The following is a 14,926-nucleotide window of genomic DNA, read 5'->3' on the forward strand; positions in this document are numbered from 1 at the left end:
ACTTCACCATTAATCAATAGAACAAAAGGAGAATATGAAGGAAAAAAATACAATTAGTAACAAAGAAAACACAAAATTTAAATTATAATGGCAAGAAGAAGTCCTAGTATATAAGTAATCATAATAAATGTATTTCTACCAGTAAAAGACTCAGCTTGGATTGAAAAAAAAGAAAACACGAACTATATTTTATTTATAAGAGCTATCCAAAATAAAGTACGTAGGTAAAATTAAAATCAAAGACAAGAAAAACATGCCAGGTTAAAGCTAACTAAAATAAAGTTTTCAGTATTGTTAAATTAACATAAGACAAAATAGAGTCCAAGTAAAAAAAAAGCATCAAAAGGGACAAAGAAAGTTATTTCATACTGAGAAAAGGAAAAATCCATAATATATAACAGTCATGAACATTATGTATCTAACAACATAGCTTTAAAGTATATAAATCAAAAACTGTCAAAAGTACAAAGGAAAACTCATCACTCTCCAATCACAGTGGGAGACAGCTCCCTAGAAAATAAACAGAACAATTAGACAAAAACAAGAAAGGATCTAGAGTTTTAAATAACACTATTAACATGTTTAATACTTAACTTTGTATCCAAAAAACAATGAGTATACTGTCTTGTCAAACACATATAGCACAGACAACTAACCATATAATTAGTGTATAAAGAAAATCTCAACTAATTACAGAAAGCAGAAATCATACAGAACATATTTTCTGAGCACAAAGCAACAAAATGAGAAACTAATAAGAATAGCAAAAAACCCAAAACAACCCCCCCCAAAAAAAACCCCGCCTATCTGCTTAGAACATACAAACTATTCTTCAAAATCAATTAAAAGAAAATAGCAAAAATTTGACATTTTACTGGGATTACAGGGTTGACATCATTGAACTGATACACTGTGCCCCCCAACTTAAACCATCCTTGTAGCTGTATACCTTTATTCCAAAAAGGCTAATTTATGGGAAATGTCAGAGAATGGGGCACTAAAAACTTTATCATGCCTGGAGCAGTGGCAGCCAAATCCATATTAAAATTAAATTGTTGAAATAATGAAAACGGTTTTTAAAAAGATAACAGAAATGAATCTGTCTCTATTTACATTTGGAGGAATAAAACATTAAAAAATTAGGCTTAATCTTATGTATCTCCCTCCCCAAAGTTAGGGAGAAGCACATAACCATCTTAGGAAATCATTTCAATGAAAGAAAAATCTCTAGGTAGATAATGTCAACTTACTATGACAAATTGTACTGCCATTTAACTGGACTATTCCCCAGAAACTCTAGAACAGGGATTCAGTAAACCAGTTCAGCACTGCTGAATGAGAAAGCCATAGATCAGGGGTGTCCAAACTTTTTTCAACGTTTTTCACCAAGGGCCATATGTGGTAAAATACACTCACTCAAGGTAAAGTACGTATTGCCTCACCTGGTTTATTTAAGTAAACCAAATATATTTTTGGAATTTGCTGCGAGCCAATTAAAAATGGATTGCGGGCCGCAGTTGGCCCGCGGGTCGCAGTTTGGACACCCCTGCCACAGATGAAAGGCACATCTGGACATCTGAGCAGGAAGCTCCCAAGTGGCTAGTACATCTTTTGGAGCCTTAGATCTGGAGAAACCCTTACTGGTAATTTGTTCATCGTCACCATCATCACCAGTTTTACAGTGAGACAACCAGAGTTGGAGTCTTCTCTTTCCCAGACAGTATTTCTTCTCGAGTTTACATTCCTGCTTAATGTGTTCTTCAGATTTGCTCATTCTGAACCATAACAAGCTTAATGAATCAAACATCCCTTTATTCAAGTAGTCAGAGAAGTTCTATTGCTTCGTGGTAGACAACTTTAAAAGTAAATCAGAAAATAAGATGTGACTGTCTCTCAGACAATGTGTACTCTGTAAATGCTGGAAATCAGCAAGCTTGTATAATTGGCACCTTTCCTGAGTTCAACCAGTCAGGGCCAATTAAGAGGATTCACCAGTGTTAATTTTTCAAGCAGTGAAGAACCTGGGGATGTGAAAATACATATGGCAAGCTAGAGCAAAGAAAGCTGCGTTTTGCTCAGTCTGATACTGCCGCAGGGTTGGGACATGACACTTGTGATCTCCCTTAGTTATCTGATTACAAAGGGTGATAAAGAAGACAGGAACATCTTTTAACTGCAGGGGAAATTTCAGCTCTTCAAGGAAGGAGTTAGTAACCTATCACTTGTGAATGGATATATCCAAGGTTTTTTTTTTTTTTTTTTTTTTTTTTTGGTTGTTTTACTTTTTTTTTTTCTTTCATTATCTTCTCCCTGAGGCAACCCCACCCCATCAGAGTGAAAGAAGGGGATGCATATAGAAGGTGAATTTTAACCTTACATGTATTTTAGTCTTGAAATGATATTAATTGTAAGAAATTAGCTTAGCTCATTAAGTAAGCTCGACTCCATTATTAATTTTAATGTACTTGCTTTCCCTCTGAAATCTTGTAACCACATCGTCTGTGGGACACCACAGAATATTAGGAAATAATTATTGAACGTTTTTCTTTACATTTAAAAAAAAGTCCTTAGAATAAAATTAATGGGACAGTAGGATTCTGCCAGGTTTTTTGTTTGCTTTTAACTTTTGAAAAACAGATTGTTCTGTATAAATTGCCCACTAGTAAAAATTGCTAGACAGTTTAAGGGTTCCCACCTTTTTGATTATATTGTAAGTCAGGTGGACTTCTCTGAAACAAATTATGGGTACTTTTGAATGTAATACAGCGACTTTTTTTTTAAGTATACAACTGTAAATACTTATAGACACAATTAAGAGCATTTTTTAGTTCTCTTCTGTAAAGAAGCAACCTGTTAGTTATAAAATAGTTCTATGGCTTTTTAAAAACTTGAATTGGCCTAAAACAGTTTCTACAAAGGTAGGGCCAAGAGAAAAGATGATATTTTTAAATAGGAAGCATTTTTTTCCAGGTAAAAATGCATAAGATTTAGACATAAAAAATGTGGGATTAAATTCTGGCTCGTCCACCATGTGTGTAATTTAGAACACATTGCTTACATCAGTTCCTTTGATTATAAATTGGGGCTAATAATACTTCATTAGGCTTTTGTGAGAATAAAGAAGTCTACTGGACTGAGTTTCTTGAAAGTTGGCATCACATTCTAGTCATCGTCTTCTTTTGATTTTTATTAATCATTGTTCCTTAGTCACCTTTTCTTTGTGGTGTAACTGGATTGTCAGCGACTTAAATATTAATTTAATATACTTACTTTTCCTGTGAAACCTTCTAGTTGTATCCTCTGTGATTTTATCACCTACTGTTTTCCTATTAGACATAATGGAGAGTCATATAAAAATAGGGCCTGATATTAAGTTAGTGACTGTTGCTAGTGAAGATGTTCTAAACCTCCATCTATTTTCTGGTTACTTCTTTGACCTCATCTTCGACCACTCTGCTCTCTGCTCACTCGGCTCCAGCCACACAGGCCTCCCTGGTACGGCTCTGGGCCTTTGCCATCGAACACTGTTTCCCTAGATACCCACATATCTCACTCAATATCTTCTCCTTTCAGCTCAGGTCTCATCAGCAAGGGTTGCTACACTATTTATACAATAGTAAAATCCTTAATTCTTCTGATCTCCTGTGTCTCCTTGTACACCCTAGCCTATTAAGTTCTTTCCATAGTGTTATCACCAATTGGAAAACAACAACAACAAAAGATTTACGTATTTATTTATTTTTACTTATTGTTTGTCTCTTTTCATTAGAATGAAGCTTTATTGGGCAAGGGATTTTGTTTTGTTCTTGCAGTTGATCCTCAATAAGTATTTGTTAAATGAATGATTAAATGATTGAACAAATGAATTAATGCTCATAAAGAGGATTTAAAAATACTCCTCCTTTACTCTGGACCGAGATACTGTGTTTCCCCAAAAATAAGACCTAGCCGGACAATCAGCTCTAATGCGTCTTTTGGAGCAAAAATTAATATAAGACCTGGTATTATTTTACTATAATATAAGGCCGGGTCTTATATAATATAATATAATATAATATAATATAATATAATATAATATAATATAATATAATATATAATATAATAATATAATACCGAGCCTTATATTAATTTTTGCTTCAAAAGATGCATTAGAGCTGATTGTCCGGCCAGGTCTTATTTTTGGGGAAACACGGTAGGACTCACTTAACTTAATTCCAGGACAGAAGGTAAATACTTTCAAATGTTCAGCATCTCTTCCTACTCTTTGTTTTACCATCTGTTTTTGGTAGTGGGTGACTCTTGTGTTTCTGTATCTTTTCCTTTTATCCTCCACACATTCTCTTAGCACTGGGTAGCACTCAGTAGGCTCTTATACTTTCATTAAACAGAGCAAACTGACACAATCCAGCATAGCTTTTGTAGTTGTCTAACCTAATTGAGAATGTCACTGTGATATTAAATATGATATGGTTATGCTACGCATACCATACATTTTTTTCAAGGATTAAAAAAAAAATCAGTTGAGTACTTCAGGGTGTTTCTCTTCTTGAGTATAGAGATATCTGAATAATACTTCATTTCCCAGCTCCTGTTTCTCAGCCCCAGGCACTGTAGAAACAGAGCTTCCCAGTCTCCTGCAGAAGAAACGCTTCTGAATTATGTCAGCACTAAAAGTTGGTGGGATCTGTGTTTGGCTTTCCTTAAAAAGCAATTCTGAGAGGAAAAAAATTTTTTGATTAGCCATTATAAGCCACCCTTTCTCAAGTGAGATTCTGTGAAGAAGTGTTTAAATGTTAGCTTCATTTTTGTAAACGTATGCACACTAGCTCTTTCACAGAAACAGAATGATTTTCCTGGATCAAAGATTTGCCTGAAAATCATTCCCTCATTAATGGTGAAGTGTCTATTTTGTTACAGTGAAACTCTAAGAACTCACTGTAGAAATTAATAGATACATTTAAAAAAATCGAATGCATTGTGCTTTCTTGTATAAAGATGATAGATGACGCTTTGGACTTTGAATCAATGTCTTTGACACTTTGAGCTGTTTTCTCAACAATGCTATTAGAGCCACAAGTGAAGGATGACTGCCTGGGGCTGGGGTATACGCTCCGGTGTTCCTGAAGCGTAGATATATGTTTGAATTTAATTGCTAAAAGCTGGATGCATGCTTGGGAGACATTCAGGAAAACTGCTTCTTGTTAGTGTGCAATGGGTTAGACATCAGCCCGTCTGTGTTTTCCTCCCCACTCTTGTTACTTTCTACTTATGCCTGTCGTTTTTTCTTTCTGGATCTCATCTCTACAGAAAATGTATTTTAAAAAGTCCAAGATCCTAAACATTTCCACAATCTTAGTGTTTTGGGGCTTCTGACTCTCCAAGTCACTCTGTCAATCACGTTCGTACATCTTCAACTTTCAATAGGCCCTACCTAGAAGATTAAATGATGGTTTTGTAATGATGAAAGTATTACCTTAAGAGTATGCATAGTGTCCCATAATTTATATGCAAGTTTTTACTGAAGCAACTGTGTTTGACTTATTTGGCTTTACTAACCTGGTAGAGCCACAGCAAAGAACAACTGTAACAGGATCCTCTTCCTGTTAACAGAAGGTCAATGTGGTGGTTCTCACTGTGCTGACTGACATCTCTGTTCTGAGTAATAATTAGGTATCTCTATACCTTTGCTGGCTTCATCGGGAACATACATTATTGACTGAGACAGTGCAAGTGGAGGCCACACCTCAAGGATGGGGACAGTCTTCCAGTGACATTACCTGGAGTTCTCCATCTGTTCCTCCTCATCTGTAACAATTCTTGTTTTATTTTTGTTTTGTTTTTAAAGGGGAATGAGCAAGTTGAGGACTACATTATTTCTTCAGAGACTTGGATTTTTATTTTCTTTTAGCCAGTCAAGTGAGCTTAAGCTTGAGCCTGGAGGCCATCTGAGACTGCCTCCATACAAAGTCTTTGAGCACATTCAAAAGGCAAAATGCAGTTTGGGATCTACTTCATGTCTTGAATCGATTGGTTCAATTTATCTCTCTGCCCCCATATACCAATATCTGTACAGTTATTTTTCTAACTTACTCTTATAGTAGTGCGTAGTGAAACTGATACCGTAATATCTCATCAGTAGATCTCTAAGGTGGAGATAAAGACCTTTAATGATCCACTAAACATGCCAGGTACCAGATGAAACCAGGAACGTGATACCTAACTGCACTTAGTCACCTGGGACTAAGAAGCCTGGTGATCATCTTTGACACCTTTATTTCTTTCACTCCCCACAACCAAATAATCCCCAAATCCTGTTGACTTGACCTCTTATACATATGTTGCAATGATTTTCTCCATCTGTGTCAACTGTTACTGTCACTATTTTTGTCTAAATCTCTGTTCTTGTAGTTTCAAAACCCGTTCAGTTGATCTTCCAAACCGAATTAAAAAGTAAAACTTTCTGAAGTGCAAGACTGTTTCTGTCATTGTACTATTTAAAGTCCTTAAATCGATTGTTATTGCCATCAGAGAATCCTGCCTGGCACATAATAGGTGCTTAATACATGCTCAATAAATGAAAGAAAAAGAAATGAATCTTTTAAGCCGGGGTCCTTATGACCAATAAAACCACCCCTTCTAAACTATACATTTCACCAATGATATGTAAGGGGGTTTTAGGTCATTTACCAACAAATATATTTACTTGAGTGGTTATATATTTATTTTTTGAGTCACTGTCTGTTATTGACAAGTGTTACTGACATAAAATGTAACATAAACATCTTAGGTTATAATAGCAGGTTCATTTAAAGAATATTAAGTAAAGGAAAGTATAGGTGAACTGGGTCTAAGACACACACTGAGAAGCCAAAACAACAATAATAATCCATCTCATTGAATTTGCCTATATATTTGTCTCCCCGATGAGACGGTGAGTTTTGCTAGAGCAGTGATAGCCCTTTCACAATGCTGGCCACATGGGAAAAGTAAACTAATTTTTGAGTGAATGAAATCAGACAAATTTAGTTGGATAGTGTCAGAACAAGGGCCTGGGTTAATGGTAATTGCTATGATTATACAATGGCAGTGTCAATAAAGATAGCATCTTCAATATCCGACCATTGGAATGCTTCAGTGCCTATTCGGACATGTGTTTTGGAAACTGGTTCAAACAAGTTTTTTAGGCAGTGTCTATGTAATACCAAAGGTTTCAGTAAAAAATGAAAAATTCAGTTGATTATTTGGATGGTTAGTTTTCACAGTTCCAAACATCCAAATCATAGAAACCATTTAGAACATCGAATCTTTAGCTTACATCATTAGCCTTCCTCTTTTGATCTCTAAAAATTGTCCTCCACAATAATAGCTCTAAAGTCTATAAATTAGATTAAAAATGAAAGTACAAGATGCAGACAAAGTGCTTTTTTAAGTGCTTTTATTTATGAATGTATGGCCTTGGATTTCATTTGCTTTCACTGTTATCTTTTTCCCTTCTGCAAATTCATATAGACTTGTAGAGTACAAGAGCTTAAAGTATCTTGGGATGGTCTGACCTTATTTGGTCAATAAAAACACTGGAGCTGAGAGAGGTTGATATGCTCTGGCCTTAAGGCAGAGTTGAGACTAGAAGCCAGATCTCCTGGCATCCAGTGTACTTCACTCTATGGAATGCTGTTCCTCTTTTTGTGAGCATTCCTTCCTCCCTGTCCAGATTATTCTTGTACTTGAATTAACCTCTTCTGTTTAATTTGTTTACCTTATTAAATGAGCTGAACTACGGCAGGTATGTATAGAGCTCTGAACATTTTTTTCCCTTAACAATCCATTTTTGTAAGGTTATTTCCCGGAATTTCTTCAGCAGGTCACCACATTATAGGATGGCCTGCCACTATTAATACTCTTCCAGTGTAGAATTTACCAAAAAATAGGTCTTTCTGGCATTTGTACCTATCGGGTTTGAATCAATGACTCAGTCAGGTAAGAGACAAACCTTAGCTCTTCAAAGGGGGTCTTATAGGTAACTCCATCAGTTTGTGCAAGGTGATAGATATATCTAGTTCTTAACACACTTTTTAAAAAGAGCCTCAAATGATTTGGAAATACAGTTTAGCTCTCTGATCTGGAAGGAAAACTGCCCTCGGGAATATTTCGCGGTTTAGATGAAGATTATTTGTTTCCATAAAGAATTTTAGATGACATACGTTTAAATATTGAAACAAGTGCAAGGTCCCTGAAACAAGTGAAAGGTCCCAAAAGTGTTTTAGAGGAAAGTACAACAGCGTATGCATCTACAACTCCTCCTAACTGGTGACTTGGCCCAAGACGTAGAACTGGGTGTTTTCCTGGGGGCCTGGTAAGCAGCTGCCCACGGCTTTCTTGGTTTACTCTGCTTTTCCATCTGTTTTACCTGTCTCTATTTCTGAATAATTTATTTTACCATCTGCATAAACAGAGCACCTGGCTGAAGGCTAATTCTTACACCTAAATAATTTAGAGAAAATAACCTCTTTAGTCTTTATTGGAATAATGTAATGACTTTCAAGAACAATGCCCTTAAGTAAATAACTCTTGGGGACATTTCTAGTGTTTTAACTGTTACACTAACAATTTAAATGGTTAATAATGATCTATTTTTTTAAATTAAAATTGCCTTCAAAGTTTTGTTTGTTTTTATTTTTTTTTCATTAAGATATCAGGTCTAGCCGTTGTTTTGGATCTTAAGTTTCTTGCTGGTGTGTTTTGTATCTTAATTAAGAAGAATCATTGTTGTTTGTAGATGATTATGACTGTATTAGATCCTAACTAAAAATCTGCCCGACTCTTGACTGCCTGTGAAAAATATCAATAAGTTCACGTGCTTTTCCCCAACAGGTTACTTTGTAAATGCTTAGACCTCTATCAGCAAAAGTGCATGGCATTACTATATATGAAACATTTCATCCTGGGTAATTTCTGCTTTTGCTGAGATTATCTTGGTGAAGCAATTATTTTAAATGTTTTCTTCACTGTGAAAGGAAACTCAGTTGTGGTACAGATATGTGAATTGAAGTCTAGCATTCAAGGTGAACTCCTACAAATCAATTTATGAATAAGTAATTGTATGAATTCTCCGTCATTCAAATTTCAATGATGACAGGAATGAAAGTATATTATACGTATCAGATCTCTATTTAGCTGCTTAATAGCTGTGTGACCCTGGGTGATTTACCTGACCTTTTGAGACCTTGGTTTTCTCATCTGTAAAATGGGAATAATCATATGTATCCTATGGGTTCTAATGTAGAGTGCAGAATGTATAACATTTAGGTATTGAATAAATGGTATGTTTAATTAGTATTTATTCAAATTGAAAAAAGACTTAAGAATGGGTTATTCTGTATATCTTGGATAAATAAAATTTAAACAGATTTTAAAAAATTATTAATTTTGAAAAAAATTCTAAAATGTGTTACACCATTCCTTTTAGTTTTATTCAGACTATAATGAACATAATTTTAATTGAAAAATCATGATCATCAATATAAATAATAACTGTACAGTATGCTACATACTACTTGTATAGAATAATACAGCAATGGCCACAGACTAGTTAAGGTACAGATGACTTTTTTTCCTATCCTTACTGAACTTAAATAATTTTCCTTTTTGCAGTGTTAGATCTGCTCGTCTTAATTTCATGTCTTCTCCCTGGCTAACAGCTGTCATTTCTTGCTGTAGCTTGTACATTTGCCTGTAGCGCTTTCCCTGATTTTTATTTATAATCTATTGCAGAGTTCTAAGGGGTGAGTTTTCCTATGTATGTCTTAGTGAAGAATTTTGAGACATTTTTGTTATTCATTTGGCTAGTGGTTCTCAATTTGTGCTGGATAGCTTGCCTCTGAATACCCTCAATGTATTGGCTTGGAAATATACTATTTTACAAAAGCATTAAATTATTTATTATGTAAAGATTTGGTTATTATATCAGCTAGGAAAAAGACACCGTAAATTCTCATGTATCCAAAATTTAAACACTTCTATAATTCAAACAACCAGAAGAAAGTTAATAAAATCACAAGTCAAGAAAACAAATTTAAGTTATGCTTGGTACCGTTTTTTTTGTGTGTCTGAATTTATGGTATTCAAATCATCTGAAAAATTTTAATCTTCATTATGGAACACCTACTATGAGCCAGACAGTGTGCGATGTGGTAGAAATACCAAAGGAATAAATGATATTTTGTATCTATAATGATGTCAGCCTGGTGACGGCAGGATGGGGAAGGGAGGAAGGGCAGAAACATAAACAAATAAGTAGAATAAAGTATAGTATAAACTCTCTATATATACAAGTCTGTTCATAATATAATTGAGGGTGTAAAGGCAAGAGTGGTCTATTCTACACTGCGGGGCCCAAGGTAGGGGAACACAGATGTGGAGATAGGCTTCCAGAGTTGCTGTTCTTGAATCAGATCAGTCTACAAATGGTCTTTAGAGATTGAAGTGGTAGCTCAAACCATTGTTCAGATAGCAAAGGGAAATACAAATAATTGCTATGGCTGGAAGGTACGGTGTGTCTGTTGGGGATGGGGGCATATGGAAATGAGACCATGAGGTAGATCTGTCATGAAGGACCTTAAAAGCTGTCCCTGGAAGTTTGCATTTTATTCTGACGCAGGAGGAGCCATGGAAAGGCTTTAATCATGGAACTAATATGATGAGATTTGCGTTTTCCAAAGATGCCTCTGATTGTAGTGTGGTAGACAGAATGAAGGAAAGTATGCGTAGAAGCAGAATGACAGATAGTTGAAGCTATGGCAATGGTTCAAGAAAGGATCATGACTCTTGAACTCAGGAAGTGGGAATAATAGGATGGGGTGGATTTGAGAGGTGTTTAGGAGGTAGGAATCAACAGGACTTGATAAGGGATTAGATTTCAGAGCGTAAATGGGGCTGGGACTTGTGAGGGAACCTCAGGGGAGTGAGAGTTAAGGACGACTCCCAGGTTCATGGCTGGAGAGAGTGGGTGGTTAATGGTGCCCTTTTTTGTGATGGGAAATAGAGTAGAACAAACTTTAGAAAACAGTGAATTCAATTTGGGACATGTTGAGGTTTAGATACTCATGGCCTAATTGGGTACCTAATGCAGTATGCATTAGTGTACCAATTGGATAAACAGCTGTATGTTATATTGTGAAAAAACAGTGTTAAATTACACAGGTAACCAATAGCAAGACTCATGCAGTTAATATTAGGAGCTAAGTATATAGTGTAAAAATAGTGTTTGAAATAGGCAAGGGAAGAGAAGGTGAAGATGTCACCTAGAAGAATTTCAGGCGATTTCCTGTTCAAATAGTTCAACTCCAGGTCCTTATGGCAGAAGATGGCCTTTGGAAGTATGACTGGCCACCTCCAGATGTGTTTCTAAACACCTTGTTGCTGCCATTTTTAACCCAGTAACTAACTACTCTCTGATTTTCTTTCTTTTCCATTTTCCCTACCCACACTTCTCTTTTCTTGGTCCAGGTGAATCACTCCTTTCTTTGTGTTCCTGTAGCACTCTACCAAAATTTTCACATGGCGGTGTAATTCATCTGTACCACGTCTGACTAGATAAGGAGACTTCTGATGGTGAGGACGTAATTTTATTTATTTTGCACCCCAGTGCTTAAGCTTGGGCCTCTGCATGTGATTATGTATAACATATATTATATTTTTATCATATATTATTAGGTTGGTGCAAAAGTAATTGTAGTTTTTGCAATAATTTTAACCTTTTAAACCACGATTACTTTTGCATCAACCTAATATTAATTATATAAATAAATATTTATATTTATTTGTATCCGCTGGTTCGACATCCTCAGATTCAACTAACTGAAGATGGAAAATATTCAAAAAAAAGAATGCCACGTTATTGCTAACAGGTACTATGCAGTTTCATCTGTACTGAACATGTGTGGGCCTTTTTTCTTGTTGTATTTTCTAAATAATACAGTGTAACAACTATTTACATGGCATTTCCATTGTACTATGTACTGTGTTTCCCCGAAATTAGGACCTAGCCGGACAATCAGCTCTAATGCATCTTTTGGAGCAAAAATTAATATAAGACACGGTCTTATTTTGCTGTAATATAAGACCAGGTCTTTATAATATAATATAATATAATATAATATAATATAATATAATATAATAAATACCAGGTCTTATATTAATTTTTGCTCCAAAAAAAGCATTAAAGCTGATTGTCCGGCTAGGTCTTATTTTCGGGGAAGCGCGGTATTATAAGTAATCTGGAGATAATTTAAAGCATACAGGAGTGTATATGTAGGTTATATGCAAATATTATGCCATTTTTCCTAAGAGGCATGAACATCTGCAGACTTGGGTATCCATGAGGGCCCTAGAATCAATCCCCTTTAGATGCTGAGGGACGACTGTATACCTATCTAATATCAATATTTTTTTTAATGTATAAGTATCAATAAATACCAAATGAATATGTATGACTATGTCTCTTGGCCTGTTTGGGATACATATTTTCAATCCTGTATTTTGTGCACTACTATAAGCGAGTAGGGTAGTAGGTGTGTTGGCGGCGGTACCAGTTATCTATTGTTGAATAACAAACCACCAGAAACTTCATTACTTAACACAATAGCAGTTTATTTTTTCTCACATCCTGTGAGTTGATTGGGCTATTCTGCTGGTTTCAACTGGTCTCATTCTTGTGGCGGCACTCTGCTTGGGGCTCAGTTGGGGTTAATGGTCTCAGAGGGTCTCGCTCGCACCTCTGGGGTGTCGTTTGGGATGCAGGAATGACTGGGTTGACTGACTTCTTCCTCCATCTGATCTTTTATTCAGGACGTCTGCACAGCATGGTGGCTGCAGGGCTCCATGACAACAAGAACAAGACTTGCAAGGCTTCTTGAAGCCCAGGTTCAGAAGCCTGTCTAGAGACATGTCCATTGCATTTGACTGGTCAAAGCCAGTCCTTTGGACAGCCCAAATGCAAAGGGAGGGAAAGGCTCTACCTCCTGAAGAGCAAGGGTAAGGTCTGGCTACAGAGAGCCCTGTGGGATGCATCATATTTGCAAACAAACACGGGCATTTCCAAGGGTCTGATTCTGCTTATCGTCATCACCCTTTATTGAACAGTATCTGGAGCCCACTCTAAATCTTTCAGGACTTGCTTCTTGAAACACTGTAATTGCTTCATGTGTATTAACTAATGACAAATTAAGAAAAGATTACTTCATGCTGAGGTCTGAAGATAGAGTTGAACTTGAAAATGGTAATTATGAAGAGAAAAAAGAAAAAATTTTGAGGGAAGCAAAATAACAAAGAAAAACAGAGAAAAGGCAAGGGTATATCTTGAAAACAATCAAGGATGTTTTAGTTGGCTGTAGAAAAGAGGACTCCATGTAGAATGCGGAGTAATGCCTGTCCTGGGACCTTAGCGTGGTAGTTCTATCGATCTATCTATCTATCTATCTATCTATCTATCTATCTATCTATCTATCTATCATCTATCTATCTATCTATCTATCTATCTATCTATCTATCTATCTATCTATCTATCTATCTATCTATCTATCTAGGGTGCCAAAAAAATTATACACATTTTAAGAAAGAAAAAAACTGTATTAAAATTGTGATAATATATACCCGTAACAAAAGATGAATACAAGTCACGTTTGACTTCTGCAATTACAAGAGGTGCTCAAAGTGGTTACCATCAGCGTCCAAACACTTCTGATTATGGCGATCTACTGCTTAGACATAGATCACATCTCAAAATGTGTATACTTTTTTTGGCACCCCCGGTATATATAGATATGTATGTAGATACATAGATATAAGTAGGTGGACATATGTAGAAAAAGCACTATGATGTAAGAATGATTTTAAAAGATATTCACATTGGAAGTCTCCAGAAAGCTAACATCAGAAAGGGAGGAAAAAATAAAACCATCATAAAGGGATTAAAAAAAAGATTAAGAATCCAAGTGATGTCACAAGGATGAACAAATAAATCAAGGCAGAAAGTAGATTTCCTAATTGAATCCTATCACAGGCAATTGAGTGTTTAAAAGAATAAGAAAAAAGGAGAAAGAATGGACACATCTGGCTATAACTGGTATAAACACTAGAGTAAAAATGTGGGTCTCTTCTGCTGGTCCTGTTGTTTTAAACATTAAACATCTCCTCCAAAGCAAACAGAATTATTGAACAGGTGTCCAGCATACCCTGCAGCACGTCTCCTGGCTTATTGAGTTATAGCACAAAAACCAGCACGTGGAGTTTGTGCTTTCTTCACATTTGTGTGTGTTTCCACACACTCCTGCTGAATGTTTGTCAATAGTGTTTATTAAGAACAACCTTTTTAGCTTTTCAGGACTCAAAGGAAGGTGCCTTCTTGGGAGAAATGACAAGTATCTCCTCTCTTCCCCTTATCAAGCCTCTGGCTCTTCGCTGAGGAACCTCAGCTGGAGATGCCCTTTGTGACGCCAGACTTCCATTTGGGTGGTGGGTCCTCAAACACATATGCCCATAGTGCCAGGGAGGCCTGCCCAAGACCTCTTCTTGTCTCAGCTGTCTTTGCTGCAGCCAATGCCACACTTCATATGTGAGGATAAGAGTTGGAAGAAGAGAGAGGCCAGAGGCAGGCAAATTCCCTACACTTGCCTTTGTAAGTCTGTGGAGGCTTAATAGCTCTCTCTGTGGGCTGATAGCAGCCCATTTTCCCTTTTGTGACAGAGGAGGAGATTGGCTAAATACTCCTGTCATCTTGAAATTAGCTTTTAATTGAAGTAGCAGCTGGAGCCAAAACTGCACCTTGGTCTGACGGTCATTGAGCGATCTATCAAGTCCTCCAGTTCATGTTGTTTCTATGGATTTATCATTTCCTACCATGTACAGTCTTAATGCCCCCATTAGGTAT

This window comes from Rhinolophus ferrumequinum, chromosome 2 (assembly GCF_004115265.2).
Source record: "Rhinolophus ferrumequinum isolate MPI-CBG mRhiFer1 chromosome 2, mRhiFer1_v1.p, whole genome shotgun sequence".
Classification (NCBI taxonomy): domain Eukaryota; kingdom Metazoa; phylum Chordata; class Mammalia; order Chiroptera; family Rhinolophidae; genus Rhinolophus; species Rhinolophus ferrumequinum.